The 20,535-nt window shown below is 47.2% G+C and overlaps 1 long non-coding RNA gene across 1 annotated transcript in view; it reads right to left on the bottom strand.

Moving 5' to 3' along the window:
- Positions 1-2,668: 2,668 nt before the first annotated feature.
- Positions 2,669-20,535, bottom strand: part of LOC118172418 — a 74,098-nt gene continuing 56,231 nt past the window's right edge. Inside the window, exons 5-6 of the long non-coding RNA XR_004753687.1 lie at positions 19,376-19,382; positions 2,669-2,680 (exon numbers count right to left, since the gene is read on the bottom strand). This is a non-coding gene — a long non-coding RNA (uncharacterized LOC118172418). The remainder of the gene's footprint in view (positions 2,681-19,375; positions 19,383-20,535) is intronic.

The raw sequence follows: 20,535 nt of genomic DNA, 5'->3' as shown, positions 1-20,535 counted from the left end.
GGCCAGCGTGTCACACGGGGCTGCCTCTCTAAGATAAAGCAGCACGACGCTCCCCTTCCACGCCCAGAGCGTGAGCCGCGTTGCCACGAGTTGTATGTTGGACGACTCCTGAAAATCATGCCTTCAATAATTGGACAGTGCTTTAATTCAAAGCCTTATTAAAAACATATTGAAAGCAGAAGGAAGGGTGCTGCTGGAATGTTTATTTGTGCAGGGCTCTTAAGAGTCCGTCCTCTATTTAATGCTTTGCTAGGGGGCAGGCAGGTTGGAAATTTTCATTTGGATTTAAACACCCTGGGCCCCACCGTGAGCACAAAGCAGACCCTCGCCACCCCTTTGAGACAGCAGGGAAGACCGGAGTCTCACCAGGCTGCTTCCCTCTAGACCAGACCATCCCATGCAGAGAAGTCTGTGAGATGATGATGCAGCCAGCCCGTAGCAAGGGCTAGAAAACAGGGATCAGGATTGTGAAATAGATCACAGATTCTCCTACATCTTCCTCTTCTCCCTTCCGAAAGCCTGAAAGGCTCAGGAAATACTGGGAGATTAACCTATTCTGCAAGGAAGGGAAAAGCCTGCAGTTAAGAGGAGCTCCCTGAGTCCTCGCCCCTTCTCTCAGCCCCTCCTGTAGGAAGAGCAGTCAGTCTCCACAAAGGATAACTAACGGGGCAGAAATTTGGCATACGTGGGTCTCGCGGACTTACAGTGACACAGCTCTGAACCGGCAGCACCAACAAGTGCCTGGGGCCCAGGCTGCAAAGCTTTGTCCGAGCTACGCCGAGGGTCAGGATTGATATAAACACAATGGAATTTTTACTGATTAAGGCCTTTCCTCCCCGCGCTGGATATAGGATTTCCTGTACTGAAGTATGTTTGAGTATTTGATTTCTATGCCAGGGAGGGGAAAACAGTCATTTGCTGAGAGGAGAAAAACATTGCTCACAGAGGAAAATATACAAAACAAGGAACCCTATCTAACAGCACCAACAGCTAAACAGCATAAACAGTATGCTTTGCCTTACTACTGGTCACCCTCTTCCCCAAAGCTTCGTCGAAAGGAAAGGAAACCCCAGCCCCAAAACCCAAAAAGAGGGGAAGAGGGGAAAGGAGTCTTCAGCGTTTGCACTCCTAAACCTACTCTGGTTTGTGAAGTAGTTGGGTAGCCCCGTGGGATTCTTCGGACACAAAACCAAACACAGAGCAGGGAGAAGCTCCCTGAAGTGGGCATGGTGAGCTTTGGGTAGCTGAAGACTTGCCTGCCCCAGTCCGTGGAGTTCAAATGGAAAATGCAACAGCAAGGCAGAACTCCCAAATGGCCAGGCACACGCGGAGAATCAGCAAAAACGGTCTGCAGAGGCCCAGCCCCAGCTAATGATTACGTGCAATAAATGGGTGATGAGCCCGATCCACCAGGGAATTGGGAGCATGACAGTAGCACTTGCCCGGTACCACGGGGAGCACCATAAATCTCTGAGCAAAGTTCTGCCCAATCAAAGCTCCCCTATGCAGGACACCTCCTGCCACTTGCGATGTTCTGCAAGAGGACCGAAGGCATGAAAGCAGTTTATGGCGCTGCGATGATAAAACCGATCTCCGGGACGTCTTTCAGCAGCGCAAGCAAAATAGTACTGCAACTGTTGGTGATCCTGGTGAAAACAAACCGACGGACCTCGCAGTCCTCAGCCTGTACCACCGGGCTCCGTGGGTGGTTTGCATAGCATTGAGGGTTACAAGGTTTCTTAACAAGGTTTCTTTTTCAAAGGCAGCTTTGCCATTTAAAAAGAAGTGAAAGAAATAGGCATTAGAACAACTGGTCATTCTAGGCGGTGCATGAACTCGGTACTGACTTCATGGAAAAAGGCATCAATACCTCAGCTGCTCATCAATCACGAAGATCAAACCCTCTCGCTTGGTGCTATTACAGTCAAGGAAAACACAACCGCCTTCCAAGAGGGCTCCTCTACTCCAAGCTTTTCACTCCGCAGGACATTCTTCACTGGGCAAGCAGCGAGCGCTGATCCGGCGTGGGGCGAGGCAGCCTCGCGCCAACGCGCGCTTCGCGGGCAGTGCGGCGGGAGCTGTTTGAACACGGCGTTCACCGGGAGGCCTTTTCTCAGGGAAGGCTGCAATAGGCAGGGAGACCTCCAAGAACAAAGCGCTCCAACAGAAGAAAAAAAAGCAAGAGGAAAAACAAACAAAGGGCCTGGACAGTTTTCAGAGGAAGCCAAGAGTAACCCTTAAAAGGACTGCAGGGCTGCTGGCAAACGTGTAGTTGGGATGGGACTGGTAAACCAAGACCGTCCCAAGCCGAAGGGAATATGGAAACAAACTAATCAGTGTAGCAGGGCTATGCTAGCTGTCCGTAAGCCACACAAAACCTTACTCCTTTACTGAAACCAGCGAGCTCCCGTTAAGGATCCTGGAGGAACCCAGCTTCACAGGCACAGAAACCGGAATCAGGAGGGAAAGCCACAGGAGCTGAGGGCCACTCGCTAACGTTTGGGTCTGGCCCAATGCAAATCAGCTCCAGAAGACAGCTCAGCTGGTGGGTGTGGAATAGGTTTGATTCCGGGCATCCATTCATTTCCATTGCCTTCTGAGGTGGGACTTCATGTTGTACTCCTTCTTCTGTCAAAACCCCGGTTCTGCCTCTCACCACGCAGAATAATGGTTCCAGTTCCTCATCCTCTCCTCCCGAAATGGCATCTGGATGCTGTCCCTAGGGAGCATGATGCCACCAAAGTTTGAGTTCACGTTCACCAGTCTGATCTTTCAAATCCTTTGTTAATAGATGCCAGGTTCAGCGTCACTCCGGTAATTCGAGCAAGTAGTGGGTGCCCAGAAGGAGATGTTTAAATGATCAAAACAGCAAATTTAAAAGAGTTTATAAAATCCCATCTGAATACAAAAAGTTAAGCAAAACATTGTCATGAAAACATTTCTGATTCCCATCCAAAAAAGCCTACCATTTATTATGAAGCCTTTAAAATTGACAATGGGGGAATTCTTCACTGTGGTCTCGCCCTCACTTTCACCCTACAAAGTAATGCTGTATGGAGGCAGAGTAAACACTACGTGCTGTATTTTCCTAAATAAAGCAAAGGAAAAAAACAGATCAATGTCTATTCTGCTGCCAGCAGATATGGAGTCAATTAAAAAGCTAAAATATACAATAACTTAACTCTTTGCACAGAGCTCCCAACATATCAATACCGTGAACATGAAAGTATTTTCCACAGGAACACTGAAACACCTCGGGTTGAAACACACTCTCTCAATTTCACATTTTGAAGGTGAAGTTGTTGTTCCAAACCATGAAAGCGCAGCCGGCAGCCCCCGGCAGCTCTCAGCCAGGCACTGGCACGTTCCTCCCCGGCCACTTCTGCGGAGGATGTTCCCCAGGTTTCTCCTTTCCCAGATCGTCTGCTCACAGAGAGTCCCACCGCTGAACCCCATGGTGCATGAGAAGGGTGCAGACTTGCAGCTCCCCGCTGAGGCTGCTGGCGCAGAGCCTCGTCCGTGAAATCCCTCCTGGTGACTCGGTACAGCACACAGCCAGGGCAGCTCCTGCACTGCCACAGCCTTCAGCCACCAGCAACCTTCAGTCCCGGACACAAGACTGAAAACGGACGCACATGAGAAGCTTACATTGCCATCAACCTTTACCTTTGAAGTGAAATTTTGGTCCTTGTCTTGTTTTCTAGTTCCAGAGCGGCCTCAAAAACATTTACCTCATCTCTTCATCCGGTACCAAACCAAAATCCTATGATCAACCCGTGAGCACGGAAACATTTCTCTGGTGAATCCACTTCCAAAAGTCAAAGCTGGAACCGTGCAGCCGCTCTCACATGCTCCTTGCTGTGATGCCATTCCCCTATCAAAGGGATTCTGCAGGCCTGGCAGGGACAGCCGGCCTTTTGTGTTCTCTCAGGACACGGCTCCAGGTGCCACATCCCCTCGTGTTGCCATTACATGCTGCTGTGGCCAAGCAAAATTTCTGCTTGCAAATGTTGGCTCTTCTCCTCTTAGTCCTCACTTAGACAAACTCTCCCGACTTCAGTATTTTAATTCCCATTAGTATCAGTGTTTTCCTCTGTATTTTATTTTTTTTTTAATGGGCAAAGTCCAGGAAACTTTGTTAAAACAGCTGCACAGCTAATGCCTTACAGATCTATTTTCAAAATTATTGTAAGTGTGGCACAAACTGAGATGCTCACATGTATGAAAAATAACCCTGATGTATTTAGCAGCACGAAGAAGGCAGCGAGGGTGGATACCTGGCTGGCTGGCACCGTGACAGCAAGGATGGGGTACCACGGGGAGGTGGGCCATGCCCACAGCTGCTTTCCTGTCATGTTGTCGGGTACATCCTTCAATAGTTTGGAGGTAGAGGGGATGCTATCGTGTCCTAATTCCTCCCAGTAAACTCACCCTGGAACCTGAGAGTGATGCTACCAGGGGTGGCACCGTGTGCATTGCGGTGTTCTTCGTCCTGTCACCAGGTGTATTTGTTGGCTGGAAGCAAAAACGGCTGCTAGCAGCAGTGGAGGTAGCCACGGTATTTCTCCAGCCCCATAAAATGATTCCTCCAGCACCGCAGAACTTCGTTTTTATGGCAACTTTTGTTCGCCCAGCATCTGGTAAACATTGTCCTCGAATCCCTGTGCTCCGTGGAAGCGCAGAGCAGCTCCGCCGTACGAGGCCTAGAGCAGCGCCGGCACAAACGCACAGGGCAAGAACCGAAGCAGTAAATATCTCCAAACAGATGTGCCAGCCTCCCCCGAGCCATGACATTTCTGAGCATACCGCATGAATCAGGGCCAGCTAAAAGCTATTTACTGCCTCCATTTGTTACTGCACACACTCAGCCAGAAGCTTCTCGAGTGGCTGGACGAAGTCGCAGCTCCACTCTCGAGCAAGGAGCAGCTGGAGGGATGCATCCCTGCTCACCAACCCACGGTCTGAGCTCTTCCCCGAGCTCCTACCTGAGCTACAAGCAACACTTCTTCAAGCACTCTGGATCGCAGGTAAGCTCAGCCCACGTGCAGCACTCCTTCCTCATTTGGTGTGTCAGAAAATCCCATCCACTGAAGAGAGTTTGAAATGACAGAAACAAAAAAGGCTCCGCGCTTGGGCAGTGAGACCGGCCGCTTCGCCGACACGCAATGAGCACATTCCTCCCGTGGGGCCTACCTCCGTGAGGGAAGGCTGCCAGGCAAAACCAGTCGTGAAGAAAACCAGACTTTAATGTAATTTAACAGAGTAGCAGTTTTGCATTCTTTGAGAGTTAAATAACCAGGAGAAATAATTATAAGTTGATCGAGCCGTAGCTTTCTTTTTCCTTTTGATATCCATCTGCGTATTTCCATCTCTATCCATCTCTACCCGTATCTGTGTGCCTACATACGTGTAGATGTATGGGAGGTTTTATGCAGTCCCTGCAGAGCTGCTTCCACCACAACCCGTGGCAGAAAGCAGGACGCCCGGAGCGGACACGGTGCCGCTGATCAAACCAGGCCCATCGGGTGGCTGCGGGGACAGGGTCAGTGAGGATCCTGCCTTTCTACGAGGCAGAGGCTGGATGGAGAGTCCACGCAACTGCATTTTTAGTTCCTTTTTAGAGAAATTTTAGCATTCACTTCCAAGTATCACCAGTCCTTGTTGCTGTTAATTGTCCTTACCTGTTCTTTGGGCAAATACTACGCTGTCACGAAACTCTCACTCAGCAGAGGACAGGAGCCCACTTCAATTCCCTTCAGCATTTTCATACACCTACCAGACCAAACGCTTCTAAGTCCATGCACACACTAAGAACACTTGTAATTGTTTCAGTGAATTTCTCAGTCACTCAGAGGACAGACGCGGCTATTCCTACAGCCTACCCCAGCGTTGCTTGACTTGTGAAATGCTATTTCCAGCTAATTACTGCTTGGTTACTTTCAGCACTTGGGTTGCAATCTTCCAAGCAAGCGTCTGCTTCTAGTCAAATTGTTCACAATAATTGTCTATGAAAAGGAGTACAGGGGGAAAAATTATTTTGCCGTGTGTCAAAATGGTCACAGCAACCTTTCAGAAGGGTTAGGATCCCCGTGCTTCAGAATAGGAAATAGAAATTCACCTGGGGATGAGACAGACAGGTTTGTGTGGCAGGGGCACATTTTTCTATGGTCTTAAATGCATCTGCCCAAATGTCGTCAACAAAGCACATGCATCTACGTTGCAGAGACAGAGGCATTTTAATAGACAACATCTCCCAAGGTTCTTTTTTCCCAAACCAACCATGCTCAGTTTCCCAGTAGCTCTCAGACGTCGGAGTGGCAAAAGTGTATGGTCCCTCTGGTCCGGGGCTGAGGACCACAGGCAGCAGGTACCAGCCAGGCTGGATGGCAGTGGGACGCCAGAGCAGAGCACTCTGGTATCCTCAGACACCACAGCCAGGGCTCGGGTAGCATGCAGAAGGAGGAACCCGACCGACGCAGATGCATATAGAAACTGTGAAAAGAGTATTTTTTAAGGCTGCAAAGTCAAAAGCAAGGAAATGACAGAAATAAGGTTGCCTGCTCAACCTCTGTTTGACCTCTCGGAGTGTGTACATTATGACACAGTCTAATTACAGGATTACGTGCTATTTTTCCACAGGATCTGCTCCTAGGATGATGTGGCTCCAGGAGGCAGTGAGGCAAACTGTTGTCCACAGAAGCTTTTTTGTTGAAGAAGTGGTAAAATGCACTGGGAACAACGCAACAAATTTCATGAAGATAGAGGCTGGTCTTAGCCTCGAACAGGTGGCTGATCTAGGCTATCAAGCACGTGCCATAGAGATGAACTACGTATTGAAGTTTTCTAATGCCACAAATTCAAAAAATGCCAAGTCTTGCTGTTTCAGGCAAGGTACCCCTACTCATTTATTTCATTTTTTAATGTATTTATTCTAAAAAGCAATCCCGAGCTACCAACTTCCACCTTTAAATGACGGTAACAACGCCCCTTTTCGTTGGAGATACTGAGAAAAAAACGCGTCTTAGTGAAGCATTCGGATAAAAAAGCTGATAAAAATCACAGAAACCCATGGCAAATGAACCACTCCATCTCCAGGCTGGAGTTTTCACAGCATGCTGCAAGAACAGCCATGGCCACGTGGAAGCCAGGAACTAGTGCTGCCACTGTTGGGATGCAGAGTTTTGCTGTAGGGACTGTCGGCACCTTGCACCTCTGTAGGTGTTCATACAGCACAAAGCGGCCCCGTAGCTCTCACAGAATGATACCTCCACCAGAATAACACGTGAAAATGTTCCACCCTAAGGGTTAAAAACACAAAACGTAATCTGAAGGCTAAGGCTTTCAAAGCTTCTAACTTGGACCCGGGCACCCAAATGCCCTCTGTAAATTTGAGCACCCCGATCTCCCAGAAAATCACTTTTTTATGGCAGTTCTCTTACTTCTCCTCGTGTGGCTTACCGTACCCGGGACGCATGCCTGAAGAGGCAGGCAGGAGGAGGCTGCAGGGCTCCTCCTGTCCCCTACCACCCTGACACAAGCAGGCAAGCTACAGGCTGCTCAGACTTGGCTTCGTAGAATTATAATCACTTAAACAAACAGTCCAAAGAGCGCCAACCCAAAGCACTCCCATGTGGCTCACAGACCCTACTGCATTAAACTGAGCCGTCCCCTGTCCCCCCGGTACCGCGCAGCCCTGCTGCCAGGGACCTCTCGTGCTGCTCTGCCTCGGCTTGCTGCGCTCAGCCAGCGTGAGGGCTTCCCCCTGCACATACGTCCCGAAGGGCTTAAGGAGGTGCAAATCTCCGTTTGGGGGGTTGTTTGTTTACTCGTTTTTAAATGGGAAACTGCCAAAAATCAGGAACTGTTTTCTAATTTTAACATCTTTATTTTCAACAGGGGAAAAGCAAATCCCCACGATACAAGTAATTGCTCCTCAATCTATCCACGGGGTTAGATTTCCCAGTCGGTTTCTCATCTTCCAGGGCTGAAAGGAAAGATCTCCCCTGGGACCCGCAAGCGATCCCTCCATTATGTGAATGCAGTGCCTGCACGTTCATAGTATTACAAGTCGGAGTTTACTTGAACGACTTTGGCATGGCTATCGTGAATCTATATTAAGCTATTCCCCAATATTTATTGTCAACAGCACTGAGATTAGAAGATGCCTGCCTCCTGTTTCAAAACTTAATGGCCCATTGACCGCACTTCCTCTGGAGCACAAACTCCGTGTCCCACGACACTAAATCTGTGCCACGCTAATGAAAAGCCCTCTTTATTTCAAGCCAGGATCCAGAATGGAAATGATTTAGGTCACAGTCGCTGTGTATTTTAACTCGCTAACTCACTATTTCTCTAGTAACTAGAGATGAGGTCCATGGCAATGCCAAACGGTCCGCTGACCTACACACGCCTATCTATTCCGAACACCCTCCTGGAGATTTTTATTTAACACGTTTCAAATTAGAGTCGAGGCAGGAATGAAAAATTCTTTGGCACAAGTCAGGGACACAGACGAGTGCGTTTTCCACTTTTTTTGATCCTTAACTCGGTAATGTTTTATTTCATGTTAAAGACACCCAGATGAGACGTGACAACGGTGACAAGCATGACTTTGAGCGGGGTTCTGCCTGAGCAGAACCCTTTGGGTTTGTTCCGAAGTGTGACTCGGAGACCGTTACACGCAGAGGTTAGCAATAGCTTTCCTCCTGTTTTTATTTGTGTTATTTTGCTAACCTCTTCAATCTCACTTTGCTGAAGCAGAGGAAATGAGGTAAATTGGTCCTAACACAGGCCAGAAAATGCTGTCCTGCTACTGATGTGGGGTTTAAGGGTACTGTGGGAGTGGAACAGTAAATCTCTGGAGCACAAATTTCTTGTGATAACACTAAATCTACCCAATATTTATTGCTAAGATACGGAGTGTTATGGCAACATGAAGAAAAACAAGTTACAAGGTTTTCCTTTAAGGCATAAAGAACCACAAAACTCTGCATGCTGCTGCCTACATTGAAGCACAGACTTGGTGATATTTCAATAACATAACTACGCACTCACGTGCTCTTTTTCACTCCTTTGACAACACCCCTATGATATCAGAGTTCAGTTTTCATTGCTCATCAAGCAGCGTCGCAAGCCTCCGATATGGACTAGGATGTTGTGTGGATGTGCTTCATACAGTTATTTGCTTTTGCATTCAGTCTTTCTCTTAAAAGACAAGCCCAGGAGCGCTATGCTGTATGGGTGCTATGATGGCAGGTGAAGCACAACAGAGTAAGGAAGTGTAACTGGAACATTTTTCCACGAGTTCACAAGTACTAGGAACATGGCAACTGCCTTAAGTAAATAGGAGGATGAGACTAGTAATGCAAAAGCTAGCATTTCCCAAAGTATAGCCTATTAAAACAATTACTAATGACATATCCACAAATACACACAAACACACAAATAATCCCATGCTTCTGATACAATATTTTCCAAACTACATGATTTGCAAGTATCATCTTCTTTCCACCGTGGATGCATAAACCCACCCTTCCTCTCTTTGCCTCTAACCTATTTTTGACAAATATTTCTGCTGTGTATCCTAAGTTTAAGTATCAACTTACATGAGAAACAGATGTTTCCCCTTTGCAAGGAAAAGCATCTTTATAAAGGTCAGTGGTAGGAGAGAAGGACTTTCACAGGTAACAAAAGGTAGTGGCAGGTGCCACCGTCCCTTCTGCTTTTAAGATATTTTTCACATGACCTTAACTTTACTAACAGTTTTACAGAAGTTGTTTGATTGCACTATCTGTAGCAGGTAATTTCCACCCTTACACTGGATTCAGATTCATCCATTGAGCCATTCCTAAAATCGTAAAGATTATTTTGTTGAACAAATGCAATCCCTGTGTCCATTCCTAAGCATAACCCAAAATATTTCAGCGGTGCCTCCCCTCCTTTAGATGTTTTTAATATTGAATAGGGAGATTTGCAGGATGTAAGTTTATTGCCTGTGAAGTTTTCACATCTCCACGTGGAACTGCTTAACGGTTACAGAGAAAGAAAACTTAAGAGAGGGAGAGAGAAGGGAAGAATTGTGGGGAACCTGTTGCTCCACAGAAGAGAAATCAATCAGACACAAAGAACCGTGAACCAAGTAAAGTTTTCCTCACTGGTTAAACTTAATGGAATTAATGATTTGAGTTTCAGTGATACCTAAAGGCTGTACTACATTATTGTGTATACAGAATAAATAATCCCTGTCCCCTTGCAGTATTGCACTTTCTCTGGGATGGTAATGAAGAACATTCATAAAAAACAGCACACAACTATGCATACATGTAAAGATAAGCAGCATGTACAGACAGACAGGCAGAACAGAGAATAGCTCAGGCCAGAATTAGACATCAGCACCCACAGAATTAAGGAAATTTCATGTGGAATCCTTGATCTCAGCACATACATCAATCAGGTCCAAGGAAAAGGTAGATCTAAACCGAGATTCTCGAGCTGGATCTATTAGCTCCAGTGTGTGATTACAGGCAGACCCCAGCATTTGAATTCTTTATGGTGCCAACTACGGAAATAGTAAATCTTTGAAAGAGAAGAGGGCCCGTGAGTGGAGAACTCTCTCCTTTACAAAAGCTCATTGCACGACCTGATCTGATCTCACAGGAGGCCTCACACCTGTTCCTGGAAGTCTTCATCCACGCAAGGTGGCACAGTTCCAGGATCACAAGGCCTGAGATCAGCCCCTGCTCTGCTTCAAAGCGCAACACCTTCCCCAGATTCACTGCCTCTTGCACAAACCACGTCCCTTTGGCCGTGGCCCTGTGTGGAGGACCAGGACGAGCAGCGCGGCCTGGCGACACGGCCCAGGCCTCAGCCAGGCCTGCCCTGCCCGCGCCATTTGCCATTCACCTCCCAGGGCGGAGGCAGGAGCACACCAGGGAAGGGCAGAGCGATGCCAAACCACAGGGTGGGGCGAGGAGAGTGTCTGCACAAACGCCGCAGCACCACGATAGCATCAGTGACTAATATTTTCAGTATCACACATGTTTGGAGTTATCAGCAAGTCACCCGTTGGGAGGGCACAAACACTGCACTGCACTGGGCCGCCTTGGGCTGGCGCTGAGTCTTTTTTTATGCTTTAAATAAACAGAATCAAAGTCCAAGAGTTAAAACTCGGTCTCAGCTCTTATAAACTGCCAGTTTCTGAAATTCCACAAGCAAACAGTATTAAAATAAATAAATCCTAAAAGCATACACTTTCTAAGAGCCCATACCATTGTTAATGTCAGAACCAGAGAGCGTTTGCCTTTTGCAAAGTTATATGAAGTTTGGGTTTGGCTGAACTCACATTGTCTGGTCATTTCTAGCTTCCCTAGTGAGAGTATGAATGGTTTCTATTTCGAGGAGATTACAGGTAGCCATAAATTATCACCTAAGTGTGGGCCGCCTTGCTAGCCGAGCACCTTGCCAGCTCTTCGCATCACTAGATGGCTGCTGCTCTGGTGGTGGGACCTGCCAACTCTCAGTCCACGTCAACTCTGTTTCTGACATGTGTTATGTGGATCACAGGGAACCACTGGAGAGACCTAGTTATGGAAGAATGAAGCATTTTTTCCCCATCTATCAGAGGTACTTTTCAGATGACTGCATTCCTGCATGACTACATCACCTTTTTCAAAACTGAGCTTCCTCGCTGCCCTTCCCTAAATATCAGCTATGACCAGGCAGCTCGGATTGCCTCCATTATCAGCTTCTAGAACCAGGATATATAAAACAAGCTTAATTATCACCTGCACGTTATTGTTAATCGTGGAGCCTTGGCTTTCAGGCTCAGGGAGACATTAATTACTGCATTTAAATTCCTGACTCAAAGAAGTGAGTTGACGTAAAACACTATCATGAGCAGAGACGCACACTAAGGTTTTTTTTCAAAGTATCCATTCACATAATGTTCTTGGTAAAAAGCTCCTTAAATGTAACGCGTGTGATATACATTAATGCACTAATCTGCTGTAGTGTATTAAGGAAAGTACTTTAAAGGCATACCTTAATTAAGCGCCATAACAATTCTGGGTGAGGATGAAAATAATCATCCCTGTTTTGCAGGCAAGTGCTAAAAAGTTAATTAAATTACCAGAGTCAGACAGTGACTTAAAGGCATAGTCAAGAAAAGAGGTCAGAAGATTTGTTCTAGTCCCTCTTGACTGGAAACTCTCCCCAAATGATGTACAAGCTCAAATAAATTTTATTTGACTTCAGACAACGCTGCAAACCTTGTGTTTTAATGAAGAGATGAATGAACTGTGAGCGATGTTGCTTTCCTATAGAAAGCATAAAATAGTTTGGGTATTAAAAATAGTAGCAACAATACTACCAACAAAAGAATGCTTTGCATTCCAAACCTCAGAAACTCGGAAGAAAAAATAAATAAAACGATAAACATTAAACAAAGCTGCAAGAACCTGCTCAGAGGTAATGCAATCATTGATTTATTTGGATGTGAATGCTTCTGAAGGGTTCTGCCCTTTTTGCTTCCCTTACCAAGAACCAAAACAATGAGAAAGAAGTGAATGAATAGTTATTACTAGACACGAAGATGATGTCTGAAAGAAAAAGTGAGCTGGAGGGCAATCATTAAAATGATCCAGTCGGAAGATTCCCTGATATACATAGAAATGATTTGTTATTATTGCATTAATGATGTCATTTCTTTTTCAAGTCACGATAAAAACCAAGCCAAGCGTTTGGCAGGTGACTAAAGAAAAGCTGTTAACCCAGTTAACGCGCACAGTACCATCCTTCTGGAAGAAATCTGTATATCCAGGTTATTTCACAATCCCTAGTTCGATTGAGCTAATTAAGTCAATTATGTAAAAAAATCTTGCTTGCCAGGGTAGGTGAGGCTTGAGGCTGAGGAACGGTGGTACGTACACACACAGTGTGCTTAACTTGCTCAGTCTCAGCCTGTCTCGTTTGTCTTCCAGCAGCTTGTCAGCAAGGAAGGAGGCGTGCTGAGAGGGATCGTCGGGGAGCTCCTGGGCCAGGGCTTCCAGTGCTGCTCGTCGTCCAAACGCTGGCTCGAGTTAACCTGCTGGCATATCCCTGGGGCAAATATGCCACAGGGATAGGAGGAATTCGCTTCAAATGAGCTTTTCAAGCTACATTGACTCAAAAATATTTTCAGGAACGTTAAAAGCTGAGGCAAAGTCCGTACGTTCAGTATTTTCCAGGGGCAAGAACACGCTGGAGCACAGCAATGTATCTCAGCGTAAAGCCCTGCACACAAAAAGGAGACGGCAGCCAAATTCCACCCTCTACCACGCTATTAATAATAGTTATTATTACTTGAGCTCCCCTAGCTATCCTGGGTGGTTCTCAGAAAACAATGGCACAGTCTTTGCCTTGAAATGGTAATCTTCCGCGGAGACATGATACAACAGGCCACAGGAGCAAAAATGAAAGAGGTGGGTGGGGACCGGAGAAGGCAGGACAACGGTCACAGTAATAGGATCGCTCGTTACATCCTGTAACTATCTTGATGCTCCCATTAAGCGATTTAATTAATGATTTAGATACATTTCCAGGAAGGACTGAAAAGAGTAGAGAAAAGGAGGGCGTGGCAGAAATGTTCGGGAGCAATAACCGGGAAGGCAGACGGGTGAAAGTAAAAGCAGCAGATCGTGAACGCTGGAATTAAGCACACTTGGATGGATTTTGCTTTATGACACAGCCTGTGGTTCAGACATTACCCTGCCTCGCTCCTGTGGCTCCTCGGGTGTCTAGCAAGGTGTGAGGCCAGGTCAGAGCCAAAGCATTTAAGGCGCCTCGCTCAGTGGTCACAGTGCTCTGTGTCACAGACCTTGCGGGGTCAAACTCCCTTCGGTGAGTGGGATCCATATGATGAGGGGGGGAGACAGATAGGCAGACAAGCAAATGAGACCATGAGAAACAACTTTTCCTTGGGAAAGCAGCTTCTGAAAATGCAGAAATTAGAGAATCGGTGTCATGAGAGTGAAGGGACCGTGCATCCTGCAGTCACCAGCAGAGAGAGGCCAAGCAAGATGCAAGGCTCTGGAGACACAGGGCAGCTCGTTTAGGGCCCTCTGGGCACACAAAGGGCATTTCGTTGCTTTCAGAGGTACCCCAGCAGCACTGCCCCTAAAGACAGCACGTCTTGTGGCCTGACCTCATTTCCTGCTGTCTCTAACATTGCTCAGCTGAAAATACCTTGTAAAAATGGAGCAGATGAAAACGAAAAGGCAGTGGTCTTCATTACAGATCATCTTTCTGTTCCATATCAAGAGAAGTCACTCCTGCCCGTGAGCTCTCTGGACAGCTGAGGGAGACAGTAAGTTTTATGCAATGGGAGGTAAAAGGGGTCTTGATTTTCTTGAAAACGTATTTTGATTTTAAAAGGATAATCTATCAAGCTTTCATTTCCAAAAACATATTGCAACACAAACAAAAATTGCCTATGAAAACCCCTGTTTGGGCTGAAAAGGCACTTCTTTTACCTGTGAGTTTCCCTGACTTGGTCATTATTCTCTACCTGCACCTGCTGCCTTTCAGCGAAGAAAGCCTCACGTCTCATCTCCCCCTGCAAATAGGGCTCCCCGTGTGCACGCGGAGATGTAAGCAGGAAACAGAGCTGGTACACCACCAGAGCGAAGTCTAACAGTTATCTTAGCACAACGGGAGTTTTCTGCTGCGTGAGTTTGTGCTGGGGAAGCTGGGACCCACGCAGTCACTCACCACTTCACGCAGAACCACGCCGCGCATCGCACCTTGGTCCCTTTTCAGCAGCCAGACCCCATCGGGGTGAGGCCCTGAGCGCCCAGAGCCCGAGGCTGAACTGCACAATGAACAGGGCCAGGCCTCCAGATCCCCACGCGTGCCCCCACCCTGACCTCGTGCACCATTCAGCGTTTCACTGAACAAGCAGAGCCATTTCAGGAACCAGGAAGCCTTTTTCTGGCTCGGCCTGTCTGTTTGTTGGCCTTGTATACTCCCCAGGTGCAGAGGTGAGCATGAGGTAATCACACCTAGTGAATATGAGGTTTAGTCTATAGGAAACCAGCGGAATTTATGTAATTCTGGCACGCCGCAGCTTTCTTCTCTGTAAATTTAGCAGCGCGTAGCACGCTAGGCTCCCGAACAGAGTGAGCACTATGTTACGTGTGGATCCTCCTAACCAGCTTACTGCACCAGAGGCAGAGGCCAAGCAGGGGAAGGAGCCTGCGACCTCAGGCACCGGTCACCAAATCCCCCTCACGTGCTCCTCATCACGCAGGTTCTCCCATCTGAGTCCGAATACCTGCTTCACGGTCAAATAAAGGGATATGAACTGAAACTATGCTTATTTACTGCCAGATCCTAAGTGCTGTGTCAGGGATACATTTCCCAAACAGTGCTAAAACTTCAGCACTTACTCTGGCTTTGAGGAAGAAGGATGGTTAAGGGTAGGAGGAATCACTTATGCTACCAGCCACAGGCTCAAGGGTTTTTTTAATGTATTTTTTTTTAATTGGCCTGAGTGATTCAAGGATTTTGAGGCGGCTGCTGAATTAATGCCAGATCCTCAAGCTAGGCACAGCTCATACACAAGTGACAGCAGCCCAGAAAGGCCCCGAAACAAAGATGATTTCCTTCTGAATTTGGAAGCACTGCAATGTGCAGATGAAAAGCACCCTCAAATATCGATCCCTGAAGAAGAGAGGATGAGCTGGCATCGCATGTGCCCTCCTCACCTGCCTGATGCTTGACAGAGGTGATGGAACCGGGCTGTTCTCAGAGGTGCTCAGCGAAAGGACGGGAGGCGACAGGCATGGGAAATCCTGCCAGGACATAAGGAAAAAGTTCCTTACGGTGACAGTGGTTCTGCACTGGAACATGGACCGAGGAGGTTATAAAATCTCCAGATCTGCATTCTCGAAACCCACCTGGTAACACCATGCCTGATTTCCACCCAGCTCAGAAGTTAGCTCTGAACAGATGGTTCAACTCAAGGCCTAGAGATCTTTCCAGGCTCAGTTTCTGTAAGTCTGTGAGCACTGAGCCCTTCTGAGGTGCTGTGAAGTACACGGCTGCAGCTTAAAGCTGCTTGAATTTGCTTCAGTGGAAAAATGTGCCTGTCTCCTGATTAAATGCTTCCTTTCTTGACTTAAGCTCACATGGAGAAGACAGAATTTCCTCGAGGCTGGCCCCAAATCACAGACCTGCCAGAGAAGAAAATGACCTTGGATCTGATTTTGGTGTGAACCTCGTCACTCAGATACATTTCTCCATGATCATTTCATTACGCAGTCATGCAGAAACAAGCCGAAGTCTTGTCCTTCTGAGGCTGAAAACAGAAGGAGTAAAGCAGCATTACCCATGCTAGCACCTCACACACTGACACCAGAGGTGCATTAGCACCGGTTTTTGTTTTAAATGTTTATTGTTTTCCTACAGAACATGTCCATATTATTGCTTCCCAAGCAACAGTAATGGGGCCACAGTCCCACGTGGGGATGTCACGATAAGAAACACGGCTAAGGTTGATGTTTCTTCTGTGCAGAGGGCTGGGGATTTGGGGGAAGGGCTTTGTGGGTTTGCTTTAGCTTTTTGATTGCAACAAGCTTTTGCAGATACAGGTCCTTTACCAAGGTCAACACTTTAACTCCAGTTTCACTCCTAACTCCCCTCCTTAGAAGTCAGCAGAGCCCTTTCAATGAATCAAAGGCTTGAACTTTAAAGGACCAGAGCACATTGTTCTAGAGGAAACACATTTCAAAGCTTATTAGAGTTATTCACCCTCGCACTATCAGACACGGAGTTTTAAACGTTTTGCTAAGTCACCGAGCCGTCGGTCCTGTCACTGGATTTTTAAAATCTATTAGGTTCCTGTTCTGTGTGCTACCATGTAAGAAACTGCAAAATTCTGCGTGCCAGTGCCTCTGGGCTCTTTATTTTGTTTTCCCAACGAGAAGCACTTCATTCAAATACAAGACTTTATTTCAAAATATATATATATGTTTCACCAGTGTCTTTTTGTAGCAGCAAAGGACTTTACTGGTAAGTAATGAGTTTGCACTAAGCAGGCAAACACAAGTAAATGAAATCTCCGTCAATAACCAACCACACTCTATGGATATATTCTATCTACAAGGATTCAAAACAAAAACAAACAAAAAAAATACAACCCAACCACAAAACAGCAAAGGAAACCTGGTCCTTTTAGATAACAATAGCCATTTATGATACATTTTGCCACTTACATTTTCAGAGGAATATTAATCCCACCTCACATGCCCTAGGGTTTTTTTCAATCATCTGAACCCAGTCATGTAAATGATGACCTATTGAAAACAAATAAGCTAAATATTTATGCATAACCTTTAACATTAATTTTAGAGAATACGATACTTAGTTTTTGCCTTTCTTAGCACCTCCTAAATGTCTCCCTAACCTGCTCAGATGGACACAAAGCTGAAATCCACAGTGGCTGTCAGAAGAACAGTTTACAAAGTCTGCAAGAAACAAAAGCTTCTGAATACCAAGAGCTGTGTCACATGCCTAACCTCTTCCTAGCTGGATTTAGGATAAAGGATATTTGGCTTGCGGAGGCACAGTCTGGCTGATATAATTAGACTTCTCAAGAATCTCTGAACAGTTTGGGGAAATATGCCTTCAATTAATTTTGATTCATTTAAATCACAAGTTACTTATTTGCCACATCCAGAATTTGCTAACTATGTAGAACATTTGCCATAGCACTGGAAATCCCTGAAAGCTGAGAAATTATGTGCATTGCAAAAGCAGCAAGTCTGCGCGTGCCTTTAGCTCCTTTCAGCCTGCCAGACCCCTGCCTGGTGGGGCACAGGCAGCCCTTCGCAGTTCTTTTGCTCACTTTATCTTCAAATACCACAGCGCTGAAATTCCTCTGCAGCACTCCTCTGGTCCACCGCTGGGCCGCTCTGCTCCAGCCACGTCCGAAGGGGAGACAAACGAAGAGCTGCAACAGCTACTGGGTGTAAGGGTCAGCCTGGAGCTGAAGGGCATGGCCCGTTCTGAAGGGAAAGCTCCCGACTGCGAGGATCCCCAGGAATTGAGGCAGGCTCAGGTCACTTTCCGTAGCACAGGAGATCATCGGGCTTGTTCTGCTGCCAGTGCCCGAAGGAAGCCAGGGCCTGGTGCGTGTCCACCCGCCTCCAGGCACGCCTGAGCCTGGCTTTCAGCTTCTTGTGGCACTGGAATTTGCAAAGTGGTTACAGAGGTTTAGGGACATACGTGCCACTGCCTCCAGTGGAGAGCAAGGGTTAAACTTCCCCTCAACAAAGTTTAGAAATCCCAGCATCGATGCAGGACTGGCTTCACCACCGCTGTGCTGGAACTTGGCGATCGTGTGAGAGGACACATCAACACTAAACAACGGCTTGGAACAGGAAGAGAAGATGAATATCTAATCCGACTGCAGCTCCAGAGGAAATATCACGCAGGCTGCCTGGAAGGGGCCCAGGAGCCTCACGCTAACGCCTCCACTCACCAACACTCTCCTCAGCTCGGGGTCCTCGCCACCAGGCACCGGGGCCGCATTCGGCACCTGGGAGCGGCGCGGCATTTTTGGTAGCCAGCACCTCGGCCTCACGGCACAGCTGAAAAGCTCAGCCGTAAATCTTGTAAGAGCAGAAGCAGCCCGAAAATGTGCTCAGGCAGGGCTATCTGGGAGGAGGTGGGGGTTCAGGCTAATTCTTTTGTTTCTCTTATGCAGATTGGCAGAAACAAAAGCCTTCCAAAACACAAATGCTTCCTACTTTGGATAGAAGGATTGGGAGCGCTGCCCCGTTTCTTCAAAAGAAAACAAAAATCTGAAGTCTTTCTACCCAAAAGTCCCGGAAGGCTCCACGTTTGCCAGTTATCTGGGAAAAACGATTGACACGAGTGCTGTTTCCCAACACACGAGCTATAAATCGCCTCCAACTCCTGTGCAAGGACATCCCAAGAACTCAAACACCGGCAGACTGGGAAGCCAGCCAAAACCTTACAGAGCACTTGATCACGGTTCCCACACCAAAGCTGTTACATATGAAGTCTGTGGTGTCTCGGCGTTCTTCCTGAAGGCTGTTCTCAGGCAGATACGGGAGAATGTGAAGAAACCTGTCTCTCCTAGCCTGTGCCCATGGAAAAAAATGCTAATGCCCCGCAGCAGAGAGCAGCTCCCACATAGAGGAAACTGCGCCGGTGAGCGGCTGCTCCCTTCAGACGGTCGGCCTGGCAAAGTCACCGGCTCGGGGAGCAGATTCTTTTGGGGAAAGAAGTCGGCTTTTGAACTTCCCATGATTCATTCCCTAGCATGGCTCCCTCCTAGATCTTTATGGGCAAATTTGAATAGCCCTGGTCTGACTTTTGCTCTTGCAAGCTGCAGGCTGCTGAGGCACTTCAGCTTGGCCTAACTCCAAGCTTGTGATTCTATTTTATTTTTTAACCTGGCTAGTTTTTAGCTGGATGCCTTTTGTGATCCAGGTCCTTGCCACAAAGAGTAACGCTCCAGCAAGGGAGGTGCCAGCAGGAAAGAGCTGGGGCAAGAAGAAAGCGGGATGGGATTTCCCGTTTGCTGATGACATACAAGGAAGTCAGGGATTCAAAAGAAAATAATTGTCGGAGTTCGGGAGCGCGTGGTTCTACCCCTTAAGAAATAGAATATGTCTCTATTCCTCTTTCCCAAGTTCCTGTTGGTCCTGTCTGCTACATCAGCTCGTGCCACACTTCTGAAAATCCCATCCAAATCTCATCATGTGCTCTTCACAAGGAGGTAAGGTCTAAATCCGTGGCAGTGTTCGCACACAGGCATGGCTTGGCGACGCTGCCACTCGCTGCCGGACGGCTCCCCCTCGTGCCCTTCCCACACAGTCCCTGCCCAGGAGGTGAGACCTGCCCTCCACAGCCATCCACACACGCTGTGAGAGCCCAGAGATCCCGTTTGAAGTCTCTGATGTACAGGGATGACGTTTAACCAAGGACACTTAGTCCTCAGCTCATTATTTAGAAGTATTTCGTAACTGAAATCTTATTAAGTGTGGTTTCATCAGGGTGATCGAGGTCAGGCTGAGGCCCAGCATGGCGGTGCTTTTGTTTCACCGGGCACACTGGATGTTTCTCACGCGAAAGAACAAAAACAAGTGTCAAAATATGAACGGCCACTGCCTAAGGAAGCAGCAGCCTTTGTGCGAGGCGATTTGATGCAGCAGTACCTCTGTCAGCCCAGCTGGGCAGACGTCTTCCAAGAGAAAACTGCAAACCAACACCCGCTTCTTATTCCTGCATCTTGCTCTCTGTCTAAGCACCTAAACCATGGGAAACGGTTTGCCCTCAAGACTCCAGGAGCCCATAAATGCAAAAATAAATTAAATAAATCCAAGAGAGTAGGTGTATGTTTAATCTGGACACCGCCCGGTGGAGGTATCTGTGCACAGTGCTGCAACGATTGCATACTGAGATTAGACACCAACAGACTTCCTTCCACTGAAAATTCCTAAAAAGAGGTCTGTTTGAAACCAGGGACCC

The sequence above is a fragment of the Oxyura jamaicensis genome, chromosome 10, assembly GCF_011077185.1.
Source record: "Oxyura jamaicensis isolate SHBP4307 breed ruddy duck chromosome 10, BPBGC_Ojam_1.0, whole genome shotgun sequence".
Classification (NCBI taxonomy): domain Eukaryota; kingdom Metazoa; phylum Chordata; class Aves; order Anseriformes; family Anatidae; genus Oxyura; species Oxyura jamaicensis.
This window is presented reverse-complemented; position numbering and strand designations above follow the sequence as displayed.